Source organism: Takifugu rubripes, unplaced genomic scaffold (assembly GCF_901000725.2).
Source record: "Takifugu rubripes unplaced genomic scaffold, fTakRub1.2, whole genome shotgun sequence".
In the NCBI taxonomy this organism is placed as follows: Eukaryota; Metazoa; Chordata; class Actinopteri; order Tetraodontiformes; family Tetraodontidae; genus Takifugu; species Takifugu rubripes.
In genome coordinates this window covers 6,914-27,052 of record NW_021821609.1, presented here as the reverse complement: position 1 = coordinate 27,052, position 20,139 = coordinate 6,914, and the positions used below count along the sequence as shown (strand labels likewise).

At 41.7% G+C, this 20,139-nt stretch overlaps 1 pseudogene; it reads right to left on the bottom strand.

The window, feature by feature from the left end:
* The window catches only part of LOC115248199 (BMP/retinoic acid-inducible neural-specific protein 3-like), a 42,575-nt pseudogene extending 22,824 nt beyond the window's left edge, over window positions 1-19,751 (bottom strand).
* Between the last annotated feature and the right edge of the window lie 388 nt (window positions 19,752-20,139).

The window sequence follows — 20,139 nt, the reverse complement described above, 5'->3', positions numbered from 1 at the left end:
ACACTCAGCACTAAAAGCAACAAGGCTTTCCCCACAAGGAATGAGGCTGAGAACATACAGAGTCAACCCCAGTGATTCATTAGACGCTTCAGTCTCTGTAATGCAACAATTACGGTAGTGTTTACAGTTTGACCACAGTCACACTGCAGTTTGTAAAATCTAATTTTGTCTCGGGCCTCTCAATATAAAATGAATGAATAAATAAAGGGAATAAATAAGGGAGATCACACAATTGAATACCATTTTGCTACTTGATGAGCTAAACAACCCGAAAAGTGACAATACGGAAACTTCTGCCTGACACAAACACACAAACATAGAACCATTGTGTCACACACGCAGCAGTGATGATTAAAAGAGACATAGTAAAAGTAAAAAGGCATGAAATCATTTCCAAACACGAACCATGCACTGAATTGATCAGCTTTGTATAATGTTTGGTGCTTGTCATTTCAAATCAAGCATGCAGTGAATGCACCATATCCACTATTCCTCATTGAAAGCCATTTTAAAGCAGTCGATACATTCAAGCTGTTTTGGTCACCTTCTCATCAATTAGTGTTCAAGGTTGAAGCACTCCACAATAGAACAAACAGCGTTAAGATGAGTTTTACCAAAAAAAGAAAGATTTTTAACAGAAAGGACCAAAGTCACTGCAGCTTGGATACGGAGGACAAATATAGCGATACTTATTCCAGCAGCAGCAGCATGACAAATATCCCCAACCAAAGGTCAATCTCATTTAAATGCAGCAAACTATAATAATTAGTGTGCAGCCATCACATGCATCAGCAGGCATTAGTTGTAGCCCCATATTGAATCCAGCAAGTCACAGGATAGCAGCCAGCAGTTGCCCACTGATTAACTGGGCCTGATTTAGACGGATGTGTTTTCTGAGCCACGCTGCAAAGACCGAGCTGACGCCAAAGGGTCGAAAATCAGGAGCGGTGCAATCATTTACTTTTCTCCTCGCTTCACTTTCTAAGAGTTAACAGTGAGACTGTTGGCTGACTATTTGTCTAATGATGATAGATGCTGTTAATTAAAAGGTTTTAGCGTGGCGCTGATTGCACCTGCACACTTTGTGCTTTAGCAAAAGTGTTAGGATTGCATCCCTCCCCCACTCTTCCTTTTTGGGAATTGAGAATAAATGAAATTCTTGGCCTATGCAGAATTTCCCATTCTATGGTCTCTGTAGCCGCTGTTTGGAAACCGACGCCTGGATGGAATTAGCTGTCAGACAGGGATGAATGGAGAAATGCTGGGGTTAAGAAACACCTAACAGTGGCTCTGATGTCTGCACACCAAAAGGCAACTTTAGGACCGCGGTGTTAACACTATTAATAAACCGCCGCATAAGGTACTTTGGCAGTTGTAGCCTGTTAAAATAAGTAACTAACTAACTAACGAACAAAATAACTAAATAACTAAATAATACGTGCAAAGGACTGGCTTCCCCTCAAAACTTACATCTGCTAATGTCATGATATTTTACATATCACACATCTGCTACAGCCTCATTAAAGCTAATTACAGTGTGTGTACTCAACACACTTCAACTGGGCTCACTGATATTCCCTTTCTTTGAGGTCTTGGCAGAGATATTTTGGCTCTAAAAATGTGCCAGTCAAATATTCATAAAGGTCTGGGTTGTTTTTTGGGGTTTTTTTTTAACTCCACAAATGTGTTTTTAGATGGCATATGTACAACTGCAGAGGCGTCTATGGTTGCTTCCCATCGCATTTGAATTGTCTTGTCAAAAATGATACAGAGGGAAAAAAATGTGTAAGAGAAAAATGGACACAATTATGAATACAATACAACAAGAAAGCTGCAGTAAGATAATCTTCAGTATGATTTGTATATTTTATTTAATTTTCTTAAAGCTACAATGTCTATAAAAACCTTCTTGTATTTTTTCTGCTTTTGTTCTTTTTAAAAATCAACTGTTAATATAAAGGCTATTTTTTTACAAGAGTTTTTTTTTGTAAAGTTATTCATTGTCAAAGTGAAAAAACAAGCTAAAAGTCTACAGCCCAAATTAATCAAAATGGGTTCTGTCCATGTTAAACGTGTTCTGAAAGAGAAAGCAAAATGAAATTACAATGTTTTTATACCAAACAATCCCAGAAGATGAAGGAAATACAGTATGAGCAGCAGTGTGTCAGGGTATCAACAAAACCCTCGACAAAAATATTTTTTTTATGAAGGAATACTGAGGGCAGCAGCGCAGCAATATGGACAGTCACGTCAAATGTCAAACTTGCCAGTCAAAGCAGTTGTCTTTGGTGAAGACATATTGCTTGTTGTTATATATTCACAGTTGAGTGTGTTAAAATAATTTTAACACAGTAACCCCCATGGATACTGCTGCAATCCCATTAAATCATAATTTCCCCTTCGCCATTGTGATCGTCATCATTAGAATGAAAGTGGCAATCCAATTAATTCTCCCATCTTTGTTTTTACAGACTAATGTTTTCCTCACCAACAGCCACCCTGCCTGGCCAAGATGCAAACAAACCATCCACCATCTGTTGGAGCTGAGTAAAATGCACTTTCACAAATGTATTCATTGATGCATCTGTTCTGGTTTAGAAAAGCAACATATAAAGCTTTTTTTTTCCTCCCGCAACTCTGCAGACATGCTGCAACCTGACCAACATGCAACATGAGAATTGTTAATATGGCATGTTTTCATATACGTATATAGAAATATATGGAGATTTCTTCGGAACGAGAAAGGACTGAAACAAATAAATATGGAAATTAGAGACATAAATGTTCAATAACTCAATCCATTGTTTAACTTGGGTGTTGATTAAAAGTAAACAGACCAATTCTAAAAAGTGCATTTATGTCATGGCTTGAAACATTGGTTCTTGTTTGGTTCCGCGGGCCTTCTTTCTCATCATGTTCCAGGATGTCTGCGGGTACAGCTTGTGGCTCACTGAGGAGAATTCAGGGGCAGCTTAACTACCTGCACGTCTCTGTGGGGAAACCAGAGTGTTTCTGCCACTCCTGGGGGACCAGGCTCAAGCTAAAACATCATGTTTTAAACAACTTAAAGATGACATATAACTGCATTTATACAAACCAATATACCGTAATAATTTGTGCATTACAAAATACAAGTGACCGTGAATCTGTTTCACTTGTGTTGAGGTGACAATGAAAAATGCATTGGAGAGAAAAAGTCTTTTACATGGATTTGCATGAAGCATTCCTGTTTTCCCCTTTAACTTCTAGTTACCGGTGGTACAGTTCAGGGTACCTGAAGCCACATTGGTTTGCACAAGGAATCCCAGACATACAGAACAGAACCTCTATCTGTACAATTGCACAAAGATTTTCTAGAAGGGTGCTCTTTCCAAAACGGTGTTAAGACCATCAGGACCCGTGGAGGTTATATCAGTAGAACCTGCTGTCAGGACAGGAGTGCTGGATCGAGCCTCTGATGTGCATCAACCGACCAGTCTAACCAGTATCTGCTACAGTGAGGAGCAGATACTCTGTATTCATCTACAGGTATCGCCACCTTCATAGTTGTATGCTGACCTACGACCTCCGACCCCGCTGACCCCACATCAACTCAACTCTACCAGTTTATTTTAATTAATATAATGTATTTTAGGATCTCTACTATTCTTTCCTCTACCGTCCTCCTCCCACTTCTCCTCTCTCTTTACCCAGCTGGCCATCAGCAGGACGGTCCCCCTATATGCAGCTGGTTCCTGCTCAGTGTTTCTTCCTGTTAAAGGGGAGTTTTTCCTTGCCACTGTTGCTTGTTCAGGTCAGGCCCTGGGATTCTGTAAAGCACCTAGAAACAATTTGATTGTAACAGACGCCTATATAAATAAGATTGATTGATTGATTGGATTGCATTGATTGATTGATTGATTGATTGATTGATTGAGAAACAATAGGATCACTGCCAAGAAACAGCCAGCCTGTGGCCCCCCTCTTCTCCACCCCACAACCTGTGTGTGTGTGTGTGTGTGTGTGTGTGTGGTGGTGTGTGTGTGGTGTGTGTGTGTGTGAATTGTTCTGCATACTTTTTGGCTGACTGTAAAGTCTTGCTTTACGTTTAATTATGTAAATGTTCCTGAACCAACGGCAGTTTCAATTAAGGGTTCCAGTGTGAAATGGGCTCAGGAAGGTTGTGCAGCTCATCCTCCTCTCCTGACTGAGCTAAGGCACAAAGCCCCCAGTCTTTGTCATCCTGGGCTCTCCCTTCATTAAAAACTCTCTTCAGCTTTCGGGAGCCTGCTAGAAATAGCCCTCCACCGTTCTGGGTGGGTGGAAGCCAGCGTATGGATTTTTTAATGATCCCCGAGTTGCTCCATGAGAATCATTACTACCTACTGAAAGGAGTTGAAGTGGGAGCTGAAGGCAGGGCCCCCTAATGGTGATCATATTCTGTCAGCATTCGGGAGTGTGACACAAAGGCGGGTGGGGGGCATGGGGCTGTGACAAGAAGTCATCTACTGTCTTCAAGTCCGAGTTGAGTGTGTTGTTAGGGCTCTAAACCAGAAGCGAGCGTGATTGTGGTGGATAAACTGTGGAGGAGACGTCACAGTCATTCCAGTGTTGAATCTTATGCTGCCCTGAACCTGTACAGGACATTTCTAGCTTGACTGAGTCGTCAGAGAATTTCAAAATTAGCTGATCTGATCTGCGTTCAATCAGAATCCATTCAGAAACCAATTAGAATCAAACCAAAAACAAGTGAACAACCCACAAGAACGCAATCTTCATCAACAGATAGCTGCAATCATTTCCATTTTTATTTAATTCTTCCTCATAACTGGTTGGTCTTTACGTGGGTCCACATCAGCCACTTGCAGTTTTCACATCATTCACCGCTCCATTAGTCGTGAAAATCCAACAGTATCATGGGTTTTTGCATCTTACATGAGATAATCAACAACCAAATCATGGAGAGAGGCCCTGAAGCAAGCAATATCTCACACCTACACAATTAGTTTTAGTCTCTTCACTTAATGAATTCATTATTAAATCACGTATTTCTTTGTTTGGTTCTTTCTTCTCATTTATCAATTTAACTCCAGGGTTCTAAAAGTAGCTGAAGAAACTCCGCGAGTGAGTCGAGTGTCCCCTGAGTTTTGAATGAGCAACCACTTTTTTTTTGTATTTGTTGCTCATTCTGGGCTTTTTTAAAATGGTTTTTCCAGTCATTGGAGGTCTTGTGGAGAGTCAAAAGGACCAGTGAACTAAATATTTCATTGCAGTCATTGTTTGCTACCTCTGCTTAAGGGTTCTGTGAGAAAACACGACTAAATCATGATATCATTATGTCCTCAACTTTAGCTTTTAGTCGTTTGAAAAAGTCTCCACGAGAAACTCCTTTGCAGAGGGACGCAGGTCAGGAAGATGTTATTCCAGAAGGTAAACATGTGCTACAACGGCACAAGTGCTGATCAGAGTGGGCCTCAGATGCCTACTTGTACCTACTAAGTAGGTACAACTACTACTAAGTACCAAAAATACTCATTGACTAACCGTGAGCACATTCTGGCTGGTCCTCACAAAGGACTGCTTAAGGGTTGAGACCTGATTTTAATTTAGAGCTTAGAATTGGGTTTAAGCTAGGGTCAGGGTTTGGGGGGTGAGGGTGAGGGTCAGGAGATGCAGGATGTATTATGTCTATTAAAGTCTTCACAAAGTACAAGGATGTGTCTATGCCATGCTTTTCAATGTGAGACTGGAGGACAAATGGACCATATGGATAAAGAGTGGACAGTGTCCAGGTTGTGCTAAGAACCATTTGATTGGTCTGTTGTGCAGTTTGGCTTGCCGGCCTAATGTTTTGCACGCTGGGAGGTGGCACACTAATGGAAACAAGCAAACGGTCACAGCTCTGACTTTTGAAAAGTTTCAGGACGCGAGAAGGAGAATCTTTCCACCGCAGTTTTGTGGAACACATTAACCCACCGCTGAGAAACCAAAACCTCATCCTGGCATGAAATTGATTCAGAATGTTACATGAACGGATTGATGTGCATTTATCCAAGGGGTGAAATTTACTGTGTTTAGCACTGCTTGGAGCCTGTATCTGTGAAGACAAATATTAAATACTTGACAGGCATATGTATGCCGCTCTTCTCTCCATGTGCCCTTCTCAGCATTGGCTCATTTTCTTTCCAGGGAGGACAATAGCGTTAAGCGGCAGCTTCGGCAGCAAAGAAACGGGATGTGAAACCAAGGACATAAAGTCGTGCATGCAAAGCCAGCTGAATGCTTATTAAAAATATCGTATGGAGCTCAGAGCAAATACAGTAGAATCAATGGCCTCATTCACGACCCGTTCTTACCGAACAAATTTGTTCTTAAGTCCCACTTACGAACATTTTACGACGATTGTGGCATTCACCATTTTCTTCTTATCCTGGATTTATCGTAAGGTAGAACAAATTCCTACGAACACTCAGGAGTACTCTTACGCACATTTCGTGCCGAACATGTTGGCATGGTTGTGTTTTCTTCTCTTGTGCAGTTTAATAAAATTCAATATTACAATGATAATTCCTGTCATATTTATTTATTATTATTTATTTTATTTCCTATTTTGGGTAATTTACAGAGAATTTTAAAATTACTTAAATGTTGCCAATGACTTAACATTAATCAACCAAATTGGAAACCATGCCAAAGCTGTCCTTTTTATTTGATTTTATCTTGATTGATTTTAATAGGGGATCGAGGGGTATGCCCTGGCTCCCTGGTTGTTGGACATCACTGACCAAACCCTCAGATCTCACAGGAAATTTTATTCAATCAGATGCAATGCCGCGCAGTCGCTCCACATTGAACGCACCCATCGGCCATTTTAAAGGGGCGCTGGATGTGTTTGGACACAGCAGGTGGCAAATTGCTGTACAAACCGCAGATAGGTAATTAGTTATTTTTGTTATAAAATCTGCTTTAGATTACGTTTATTTCATCGAACTTATGACTCTCCCTCAGTATTACAGGTCTGTTCGGAGAGATCATGGCCCTGCTGTGGTCCTGCACAACATCGCTTACGAAGCGTTGTTGTCCCTCTTTCCTCCTCCCCGCAGCCACAACCCCGGAAGGAGGTGCGTCCTGGCGGTTCACGGTGATTCGAGCGCAATTAATTGCCCGTGTTGTGGAATAAAATGCAATTATTGGTCCACAATTTCAGTCTAACAGTCTTTAAGTCACTAACTCAAAATAGTAAAAAAAATAGAGAGAGAGCGGTTTCAGAGCCACAAGCTTTATTACACGTTTAATTATGTTATTTTTTTTACATTCTTAATTTTTTTCCTCGTGGATTTCTTTAAGCGGTGCCTATAGTCAGCAGGGTTGAGGCAATGTTTCAAAGCATGTTAGCCCAATCCTTGTCTTGAAGTGTTCAACAGGGCGTCAAAATCCCGGGTATATTCAGTAGTGTTAGTGCTGGTTGTATAAATACCAGCACTAATAAAAAGGAAACATGGGAGGCAATCACACGTGCAGTGGACGCAGTGTCAGGAGAAGGACGCTCAGTAGCGGAGGTGAAAATCTTAAATCTGAAACCAAAAAGACATAGCTAAATTCCGACGGGAGACGCAACAGACTGGAGGAGGAACAGCAGACACCAAAAGATTGTCCGAGTTGGACCAACGCGTCGGGGCCATCATCGGGGAGACGGCACTCTCAGGTAGCCTATATGGGGAAAATCTTATACTGTAATTGTAATGTTATTTACTTTAATTGATTGTTGAATTTCCCCACCTCTTTAGGTGTACCATCGGCTGAGTGTTTGGATACAGACCTGGGCCCCGTGGCAACACTGTCACCCCCTCCCTGTGCGTCATCTGCACCAGATGAATCGGAAGATTATTTATTTTCTGGAATAATAGCTTTATTTAAAAGTTGTAGTACCGGGGGAGTTTACCATAGTGTGTGTGGCATCGGAATACGTATTGGACTGAGGGTCGCAGCCATGGCTTGACTTATTAGCCTATTTATTCACAGATGAAGTCCCACAGAGCCAACCTGTGGAAGGACAGACGGAGCCGTCCTGCAGCCATACCACCTCCAACACGCGTACTCGCGTCCCTTGCCTCTCCACGCCTGAATTCTGACGCCGTGTTGAACAATCAAGAAAGGATGGCTACCACGCTTGATAAAATTGCCTCAACCCTGATGACTATAGCCAACACACTTAAAGAAATCAACGAGAATGTAAAAAAAATAAACGTGTAAAAGCTGCCGTGCCTGCAGTCCCATAAATAAATAAATAAATGAATAATGTATGTAATAAATAAAAAATATGACAGAATTATCATTGTAATATTGAATTTTATTGAACTGCACAAGAGAAGAAAACACAACCATGCCAACATGTCGGCACTGAAATGTGCGTAAGAGTACTCCTGAGTGTTCGTAGGATTTGTTCTTACCTACGCATAAATCCAGGATAAGAAGAAATCGTGAATGCCACAATGTTCGTAAAATATTCGTAAATGGGATTTAAGAACAAATTTGTTCGTAAGAACGGTTCGTGAATGAGGCCCAATGTTCTTAAACTAGGTAAAGTGAATCAGATGATGTCAGAGGACGTTTTAAGGGTGAGTGGCTGCTGATCAACAGCTAGAGGCAGGCTTTAGTCGAACACCCGCTTTTGTTTCAACATAATCGCACCCAAAAAAGCAGCCCCTGTCAGCCACCGCGGCAGCTAATATACTTTTAGTGGCTTTCCATTTTTGTTCACAAGGGATCCAACATCAACTACATGCTCATCTCATTTTAAGTTATTGCTTGTTCTAATCATTCTGATGCATGAAACAAATGCTAATGGAAATCCATCAATCAAATGTCTTTGTCACAAGTGCAATCACGGTGATATTTAAGTGCAGGTGGCCGCCACTAAAATTCATTAATGCTGCCGCCGCATTGTTGTAAGTGTCACAGGGGAGCTTGGCAGATCAGGGAGGGAACAGCAGTCCCCTCCTCCCACTAGAACTCTGGAACTGGATCTGGTGCTCCAGCTGACATGTACGTACATGTCTGCACTACAGCAGCACACCAGGGCCAACTGATGAGAACTCACACAGGATTTGTGTTTAAAGATGTCTTTAAAGATTAAAGTCTTTGATTTCAGAAAGCAAAGAAAAAGAAAAGAAAAGAAAAAAACACTCCACTGTGAAGTACCAGTGCTAAAACAATGACACTCTCCCCCCCTCTCTCTCTCACACACAGACACACTCATGAATATAGATATAATATATCCTCCCATCATATCCTATATCATCTAGTTTCTGATTGTCTGACAACGAAGCAAAAATGATGCTACTGGAATCATGTAAAAACAATTTAATTATTAAAAACCCCCCAAAAAATGTGTTTTTCGGCTGTCCATGAGTCTACCTGCTCTGAGATAATGATAGAATAATTTCGGTGCCAACACATGAAAAAAAAACCAGCCTTTCAGGATTCCAAACCTGGCAGCTCAAGGTCGTACAGTCCATCAAGCAGGCTGCCGTGGCAATCAAATACAGACATTTTTCACGCTTTCTTGAAAATCAAAAAATGACCCTTGCCAAAACCTCCTAAACCGAGCCCTTTATTTGCTGCCGGTCATGTTGGAGTAATTACAGAAAGATGTTTTTGCAACACAAAATGTGTGTGGAAGGAAAAGCAGAGGGAAAGTTGCTGGAACTGAGACAAACTATCGCTGGAAGACACAGCCAAAGGAAACTGGCAAATGACCGCGTAGAACCAGATCTTCCCATTCAGCCGACAGGAGATGTACTGATTCCACACCTTGATCAACGCCAGAAGGCTCATCTGTTGTCCAATGACGACGACACGCTGGAGAACTTTTGTACGAATGTTCTCTGCACAATGGCCCAACAGTCACATGTCACATCTGCATTTAAATTGGCTCCTTGCTCACAATACCTTCAATGTTCTCTTGTGTTAACAGGCACAAAAGCTGAGGAGAAAGATGAGGGCTGCCAGTCAGGCGGGAAGCATGTCAACATTTCTACCTCATTCGCGTCTCTCTTTGAGCCAGAATAAATGAACTCCTGCATTTGTTGCCTATTATTCGTTGCTGCTCCTGGAGAACACCGTTCCTGTCCACATCGTCGTCTGCTATTCACCCATATGGGGTCCTGCCTTTCTCGCAGCCTTCATGTGAAGGATGATGGTCTTCTTAGACTCTGGAGGTCACTTTTAAGACCGTTGTCTCATTTCCATTCTCGGTGCATCCCATCTGTTCAGTTAAAGTCAGGTGAATCTCTGATTAACAGCACAGACATCACGTTTCTGTGTTCTCGTGCAGTAGACACACTCGGAGCACATCTGAGCGACCTTTGCGACTGTTCTTTTCTTGACATTCCCGTTGCAGCCACTGGTAATGAACACATCTCCTCTTAATAAGGCCATAAACACTTTTGTGTCAGTTTACGCTCAGTCAGTCAGTGCACAAGAGTGCAGATAGACCTTCAGGGACAAATGTTTGATGAAAAATGTTGTTGTTTTTTTATTTTTTATTTTGAAGCTGCTGCAACTCAAAAATACACATTTTATATGGTGCATTTCAATTCACAGGAGTAAACAGAGGACGGCGGAGGTGGTCGTAGAAAAAAAAAAAACACAGAAGCCTTTCAGATGCACTGGTGTACTGTTGCATTATAAAAGGTTCATGGGGTCAAAGGTCACACAGTTCCTGTATGTAGGAAATCAACGACACTCCACTAAAAATGCCTGAGCACATCTGGCTAACACTTCTGGGAGCACCGGTTAAGTGGGTTTGCATTCACATATAAGTTTTTAATGGAATCTTTTCAAGGAAGTATAGATGTGAAGTGTAGAAAGAGCAATGAGACTGAAGAGATTTTCTTTCTCAAATTAATTCAGAAGAGCTTTATATCACCGCAAGATGGTGTGTGGTCAGAATGGATGGTCTGATGTAAGAGAGCCCTGGAGGCACCGTGTTATTTAGTGTAGACAGGACTATCCCGCTGTTGTGGCTTCAGTGGTCACAGCATCAGTGGTGGTTGATAAACGACGACAGACTGCAGGAATAAGTGAAAAGTTTCTGAAATTGAGATTTTGATGGACAATCAATGCTAAACCTCATCACTGTGAAGTGGAGACATTTTCCTTTAAAAGGCATTTCATCAGGTAATGGCCAACACGGGTTGGAAATTGTCCATATTTCATTCATTTTGCCTGTCAGATTCCATATTTCTGTATGTCCGACTTTGAAGACTTTGAAGATTTTGGAGCTGATAAATAGATCTATTATTAAAAGTTAGACCAGGAAGACTCATTACGCTACCTCAGCTCTGCCTCTTGGCTTCTGTCCATCTACATATTTTCTCATTTGCCTTGATTTAACATTCACAAGGGAACTCCCCTCTGGTACCGACTACTTTCCATAAGGCTCGCTGCATGATGCCCATCACTAATCAGCAGGCTCTTCTTACTGCTGATGTTCCACCAGTTTCTTAAAGGTGTTTAACAGTGAAGCTCATGTTTTGTGCTGGGACTGTTCCGTTAACAGTACTCTGCGGTGTTTCTGGTCAGTTTTAAAAGAAAGCAGATGTCCAAACAGCTTTTTTGTTTCTGCACTGGGTCCAATTCTTTCTGAACTTCACTGCACATAGAGACTCGTCAGTCTGATACTTGAGGGTAAAACTCCATGTGAAAATAGGGCCGTTATCAGTGGACATGATTATTACTGACAATCACAGGGTCTTCTGATCCACAGTGAGAAAAAAGGGGGGAACCAATGGACATCTTTTTTAAAATTAAGAACTACACACTGAGAATTCTCAAATAGATCTGTTTCACTGACTGGTTGACATATCTTGTCAACTTCAAAATGAAGCAGAGACAGGACATCTTTTCAACATTAAATCTAAGTGATCGTGCTGAAAATATGAGAAATTAGGTCCAAAATAGCACAGCCTGTGTTCCCTGTTATCTATCTCATCAAGAGAGCAATAATTAAAAGAATAGGATTTTGAAATCTTATTAGGTTGAATCATCATCTACTTTTGGAAGAGGCCATTGGCAGAGAGCTGATGGTGCGCTGGTCTGTGAGGGTTTATGGATATAAAGAGTAGGAGTATTTTGTTCAAAAAAGAGCCAATCTATGGATGATGAAAACATGCCTCAATGCAATCAGCGTTAAATCTAAGGCAGTCGGCTTTGATGCTAAGACTTCAGATATTTGGGTCTGAGAGGCTCGCATGTGTCCTCTCTTACCTCCTTCCATCTTTAATTTGCACATTCAGCTGAAGGTTGGGCTCCACATTTTGTACAGTCGTGTGTTTGGTGCTGATTGTTCTCGAAGGGATGTGAGTAATGAGGTTTCCACCTGTTTCACTGGGTCTTATTGAGGATTAATACATCTAAATACATGTATTATCACTGCGTACTCCTTTGATACATTCAGGCCGAAGAAAACCTAATTTAAAACTCCCCCCACACCTAGCTGTTTTAATCATACTTGCAGTTTTAACCTGCCTGTATCATTTGAGCAGATCCCTGTATCTCTGCTTTTCTTTCTTACAGTGCTTTAAAATTTGCAGCTCTGTGAGAACTGAGCTGAAGACCTCAGTTTCCTAAGCAATTTGGTTAGGGGCCAAGTGGAAATGGAGCGGCAGTCGCACATCAACACCTCATTCTCTTCGTCTCGTGTTGAGTCACGTCTTCGACAGTGGTAACGATCCCGGTTAACTTCCACTGTCAGCGACAAGTCTATCAAGGACTCAGCACCTATTTATTTGCAGCATATTAATGACAATCATCTAGGTCTTGGTTTGCCATTGGCCCTGAACATATCCGCCAGGTGGAGGGGAAAAACGTCCTTTATGTTGCTCTCAGTGAAAATGAAAATAGCCATGAATCACTTGATTTATCCAACTGAAACACTCGGGACTCATTGCTATTGATGACCACTCAGTGTGCTTATGTGCAAAGACAAATAATTCCAAATTAATCTGCTCCACTGGGTTAGTAATGAGTCAGTTTATCTCCATTTTGCCGGCTGAAGCATCTTTAAGAGGCAAAACTGCCATCTCAACAGCAGATGAGACTCTTTCTTGAAGGGTTATAGAAACATGAATATTTTCCAGCTGGTTTTGAAGGATTGTGCTCTGACTAACGTTAATCACCCACTGTGATGGTAGGGAATGGGAAACGATCTAAGTGAAAAATGTATTTACACCTTCTCTCGCTATCAGTCTCATCGCACCGCTAGTTGGAGCAATGGAAATGCTAGCTCCCAAAGCAAGGCGGTGGTGAGAGCTGACAATAACAGCACCATCTCAAAGATGCCATCTACCTGTTTTGATGTTCTTCTCATCAGATAAGATATGGGTTCTCTTTACCATCTCACTTGGTCTCCATTTCTATCTAAATTCAGAACAGGTAGAATGTCATTGCTGGTTTTGCTCAGGATAGTCATAACTAGGAGGTTCTTTGCTGTAAGTACGTCCTTTCTGAGCCTGCATGCATTTTCTCCAGGTTCTTCTGTTTCCTCCCACAATGCTGTATAAATGAAATTGCCCTTAGGTGAAAGTAGGTAAGTGTGTGTTCCCTAATGTATTCTTGCCTCCTGCTGGTTGACGACTGTGATACACTCCAGCACACATGGAGACTTTGAACAGGGAATGGGTGTCACTCCAGACAAAATGGTTGGAGTGATGGAAACTCCTGTGTATGCACCAATATAAACTACAATTGCAACCTGTCCATAAGGTTCTATTAAGAGTCTATACGTTGTAAATGTATGCATAGCTTTGTCATGTTTCACATCTTGGCAGTATCTCATATGTCTTGCTACTTGATGCAGAGTGTTCTTCTGTGAGCATTTGCTCTGGTTCAGCTCCATCTGGAACACATGCAGTCCAATAAGGCGTGTGGTGCCACAGCTCTGTAAGCATGTACAGTATGTGGTGGATATGTCCGGCTGTCTAGGCGAATGGCCAGCGAAGAAGCCCAGAGTGAAGCCTCTGTGTTCCAAATTCAGTTCAGTTCTCAATTCAGTTTTGGTTTAAATTCAGTTAATTTCAGCCGACTGATATAATTTGTTTGAGGCGAGGATCATGATACGATCGGGGAGTGTTTCGGCTCAGAACCACTGCAGCAAATAGACAAATAAAGTTGTAGCTGAGACGCGAACAGTGAGGCAGTGGGAGTGAACGTTGTTGAACAGCTGCGGTGGTACAACGGCTGAATCACCAGGAGCGATGGAGGCAGCAATCAGCAACGGCCCACAAGACCCATCCAATGTAGCCCTCTGATGGTTTTCCATCACCTTACTCATCTTTGATGTTGACGACCACAGAGGAAATAGATGTTGGGATCCCCAGCTGATCCTGTCCTGCGTCACATCAGCCAGCAGTCTTTGTCAAGACAACCAAAACCCCTCTTTTTCCCCTGCCCTTTTGTCATTTCTGGCATATTATCATTTAGAAAGCTCTTTTCAAAGTCCAAGACCACTTTAAAATAATTGGCCAACAAAGCCTGGATGGCAGGAGCCCAAGTGCAGAGCATGGTAATTTGGTCTCTTATATATCATGTCATGGAATACTGACACTCAGCTGGTTGCCCACCATCCGTCTCCTCACCATCACAGCCGGGATGCACCCAACATGTCATGGATGGCCCAGTGACGTAAACAAACGTAAACAAAAGAAAGTAAAAATCAATCAACCAGTGCGGTTTTTGTTTACTTTAAACCGCAGTTGGACTCATCTTTTTGCTTATCCTTGTAAGTTTTTGATTGTGTTTGGTGTTCCAGAAGCTTTTCAGTTTTTAACTCTTAAAATAAAGCAAACACCAGAGCCTGAGCTGTCCATCAAACCGGGCACTCCTAGGATGAGGAATGTCCCTGCTTTGTCATGAATATTCGCTCGGTAGAAGCCCAGCTCAAACGTGTTGTGCATTTGTCGCCAAATCCTTGAAGACCTGCGACACACTCTTTGTTCCCGAACATATGATTTAGTTTGATTTAAAAAAAGATCTAAATAACCTACATTGGAACTTATAGAATAAACAATAATACAAACAGCCAGAAATCACAGCAGCATTGCTACTACGCAAACTGGTATCATTATTGATCCCGTTGCTTTAGCTTGGCACATCTGATCACGGCTGGGGTGTATTTGTCCTCCAGTATCTCATTTATATTTACTCACTTACCGACTTTTTATTTTAGGAGTCGGGTGAATTTACTGGCGCTCAGCAAGAGTGTTTCAATGAGAAGATTCTTCCCTTTTTTTCCCCGCATTTTTCATTTTTGACCATTAGGTTCAGAAGCAGAATTTGCAACCAGGGCAAAGCAATAAAAATCTCTAGAGAAGATGATTAACTACATCACTAAGTGCAAGAGAGGGAGATAGAGAGCCTGTGAGAGGAGTGTTGCTCTTGTGACCGGCGCATGTTACATTCTCTTCTAAAAATGTTGCTTTCTCTTCTCTATTAGCCTCTAATATTAGCTAATGAGAGCAGCCAATTCTGCTCTCACTCTGGAAAGTTAATGCACAGAGAAGTCTGCCAGCACATATTTTCTTAAATGTTAATCAGGCAGTAGCATCAGAGGGGTCAAAGGAGGACAACTAGAATCAGAAAAGACGTGCTTTGCGTGTCGCAGGGTCGTCGTGTTCTTCTGCAACAGTGAGTTTATCATCTTTGATTCTTCCTGCAGGCTTCTTTCTCATTGAAAGTATTATTACCGGTACTGGCACAAGCAGTGCACTGAAATGAGTCTAATATCACTAAATGTTTCATATCCAATATCAAACTTGCCTGTAACCACTGAAATGTTAATATTTTTGCCATTTTACCAAACAAAAACCAGTGCCTGAGTTTTAGCCTGCAGGTTTGACTTAGAGGAGAGACAGGACAGAAACAAAAAGAAGCCATTAATGTTTGTAAAACTGGACCCTGAAGAAGGTGAAGCTTAATGTGAGCACATAGAGCTCACTGAAGCCAAACGGTTGCTAGATGCATCGCACGTCTGCATCACGCGAGAGATTAAAATGTCTTTCAGACCACAACGCCAGAGGTAGAGGGAGAAGAGGGACCAAAACACGTGACAGAGATGTAAAAAGAAAATCACCCCGTCAGTTTTACAGCTTTTCTAATGCCATCAGTAACAGTTTGAGACCTTAGAGTGGTGTAACCTCATTTATAAAGTCACTACCGGGAATCCAGTACAGGTACAATTCAGTCTTCTGATCACTTTTCACACTTCAACCTATGGAGCAGGAGCAGAAGAAAAGCTTCATCCCCAGGGTCACCAATGTTGAAGCTTCACCTTCGTGGACAGTTTGAAGGTGACATTTTGAAGGTAATTAAAAGTCCAGGATGATGTTAGAGTCACATGAAATGTTTATGGCTACTTTTGTGAAAATTGGTTTGAAATAGTGATGAGAAAATTAAATAACTGAGAAAAGCTGTATGTTCCCTGTTAAGAATCTGAAATAATTGCAATTTCCGTCTGCATCTTTTCGTTGAAAAATCAGTCATGTTTGCCATAAATCCTGGAAGAAAAACAGGTGTAATTAACTTAATGTGATGAATCATCAGGCAAACAGTCAAACTGTCAGATGTTCCTCCTCAGAATATATTTCAGTTTAAGAATAACTGGATGAAGTATTTGGCTAAACTGAAGAATAAAAAGAGAAAAAAAGCTTGCGAAGGATCGTGGCTTTTTGCTTGAAAGGCTGAGTGAAACGCTGAGTCATGGTCCACATGACGAACCTGACCTGCCACAGGACTTCAAACGTCCACATCATTTGTAAATGATGCTGTCGCTCCAATTTGATTCAAGCTAAAGACAAGAGGAGGAGGAGGAAGCACCATTAGAAACCAGAAGGTGTCCTGCTGCAGCAAGGAGGGGGAAACGCTGCCTCACCGGCAAAAGTGGGAAGTGCAGGGGTTGGCTTAGGCTCATATTTATTTGTATGGTCTGGTATGGTATTTGCAATGGTTAAATGAATTGGTAGCACCGAGAAAAACCTGTCGTGTTTTTCCATTTTGACACATTTTCTTCCATTCATTTTCTCTGTTCGAATGAGCCATCAGATTTTGTACTACACTTGATGTCAGTGGTCTGATCTTTAGCAGAAATGTACGTTCCACAGGTGAAGGGCTTTACACACAGTGAAACTTTCCCACATTGCAGAAAATGATTGATAACTTAGGGCTTGGCAGGCAATGTTCCCTGAAGGAAGCTCTAACTTTAAAACAATGTCTTTGACTTCTGATCATGGCTCGTAAAGAGATAAACATGATTAATGGCCTCTAGAAGAAACTCCACTGAGCTGACTCCACCTTAAATGATAAACATCTTCTGAGGCGACATATGACTGTATATTTCATATAAAACTAAAGGGATTTTTGTCTTTTTGATGAGTCTGGAGCTTTAAAAGAAGTCACTTGAGATAAGCACGAACAGCCGCCTTTCTTTGGCTGTAATAAAAATCTACTGTGTTTTCTTTTAATGAAAGTTGCTCATGAATTGCTCTTTCATCTCTGAGCTCCGTTCTCTTCAATCTGCCGAGTTCATAAGCCAGACGCAAAAGAAACCACGCAACATCTGGAGACAGAGCTGTCAGTCAGCTCCTGTGGCAGAGAACCATCTTGGCTTTCATCTGATCAGAACACACAGAAATGATTTTATTCCCAACATTTAACGCTCCCTTTGATTCCTGCACTCTGTGAACAATCCGGCGCTCTATAGATCTGAATCCTTCAAATCAGAGCACACTTAATGAACATTAACACAAAGAAGTTTAGATTAGTTTAGCTAACCACTATTTTGTGACAGAGATATTACCTATGCATTGCAGAAAATGGATGGTTTATTGATTGATTGATTGTTTGATTTTAAATTTAAAAGCAATTGATCATCTGTGGGTACCATAACCACGTAGTTGGACTTCTTCTGAGTTTCTCAGCGTTTTTTGATTGTGCTTTTGCTCCATAACCCCCCAATTCACTTTTTAGCTGTGATGTTGTAGCTGCGTCGGTCTACTTGTTGGCTAAAGCAAACCCACCACTTCTACCTGCTGAGAGCCAGAGACTGAACTGTCATTCAAACTCCTGTGATGATGAATGTCCCTTGATTGTAATTCTAATGAAAGTCATGGGGGACACTGGATCTAAACCTAACAATAATGGGTTAGTTTCAGGTGTCTCTAGCCCAGGATGCAGACTCCAAGGGTTAGAAAACATTTTTAATTGAGGCCAGATGGAACCGGTAGGTCAGAAATCCCGAGTGGATTGCAACCCTGAAGGATTGGGTTCTTATCTCCCTACTCTAGTCAATGGACTGTGAGAGAACACCAGCAAGACGTTCCCATGGGGAAATCAGAATCAGAATCAGAATCGCTCCATTAATCTGTGAGGTTTCTTATAAAGATTAGTTTATCGATTTTACAGATTTTTTTTTTTAAGATTTTTATCTCACAGCGGAAAAACCCCAAACTTGTTCCTATAAATAAAAATCAGAGGGGGGGTGAGCATACCAAGTTTTTACTGCTTTTCTGCCATCAGATCTGAACAGAAAAGCGCGAACAAAAAGATGGAAACATCATTGTCTGACAATACGCTGATCAAACCTGACACATCCAACAATGTTGCTGCTGCGACTAGATCTATCCTCCAGCACGTTTTAGCTTTATTTGCTGAAGTGCGAAAGCTCTTTACTACACACACCCTACTGCAGCTTTGTTCTGGTGTCGTTTCTACATTATTAAAATGCGCACGAGTCTCCACATGTTCTTCACACATTTGCACTTATCTCGTTCTTTACCACTGACATCCATTTGTATAGCACATGGTCATACGTTCATGCACTTTACTAAGCCTTCAGTGAAATTTGTTCAATAATTCAAGTTAATTGGCTTTAATGGACATTTGACTTCTAACATCATGATGCGGTTTGCTTTTATATATACATAGAATGATTTGAGAGGAACTGAAGGCACGGCCTGTTGAACGCCGTCTGCCTCCCAGCTGAGTCCACAGATCAGGAAGCTTTTGGAACAGAATCCAACAAGAGCGTGAGGATAAACCATGTAAACACAGAATCTGACAGTTCGGAGCTAACCAACAAATAATTCACACATACTGTGTTCCTTCATTTTACCTTCACAAACTTTCAGGGCAAATGGTAACTTGATGATGCTTTTGAGTCATTTTAGAGGTCAAATTTTGATACAATATCAAAATTTCTCTCTGTACTTCTGTGCATCACATATGAGGAGAAGTAAGCATGTTTTAAAACATGGTATTCACACTCACACACACTGACCTGTAGATCTTGTATCGGGTTGAGAACCCATGCTGGAATCTCTCCCTGAACTCGGTGTACTCAGGACATCTGTGGAAAGGTCCCTTCTCTGACAGCAGCCAGTCCAGCTGCTGTCTGCTCTGCCTCGCGTTGAAGAGCGAAGAACTTGCCGTCAGCAAGGAAGTGGAGGAAGAGGGGGAAGATGAGGACGACAAAGAAGAAATGGAGCCGTGGAGAGGTTTCCCATCACCGCCCACCTGTTCTGCTGGGGCGGGCCACGCCAGACACAGCAACACCCAGGGCATCCATAGAACCATCAAGGAGGAAACTGACCATCTACCAAGACAGGAGGAGCCGTGGAAGCACCTCTCTCTTCTCACTGGCCATTGAGTCGCCATGGTCCCGGTGGTGATGTACTAGGGCACCGAGGACCGGCATTTCTTCCGACAGTCACCTCCCACTGGCCTGGAGAACAAGAACACAGCCGCTTAGTGTCATTTCCAAGAGGAGCAGGTGAACAGCATTTACCTGTCTAAAGTATTCGAGTCACGGGTTAACAAGATGGCACCAAGGATGCAGGGCTACTGCAAAGCTGCTCCAAAATCTGTATTTTCATAATCATAATGAAACCAGCAACATTGAGGAAATCAGACAGGCCTCATCTGTTGGTGGTTGACTGTAATTTCAGATCAAATTACATGCTCCAAATATCCATTCTAATTCATGCACCACCAGTCTTGGTTTTTCAATTTCTTTTGTGTAGAGGATAAATGAAGCCAGTTTCATTAGCAGATGGTGGTATAGCTAAATCCAGGCTGTGAAAAAGTAGAAGTTACAAACTGTAAAAA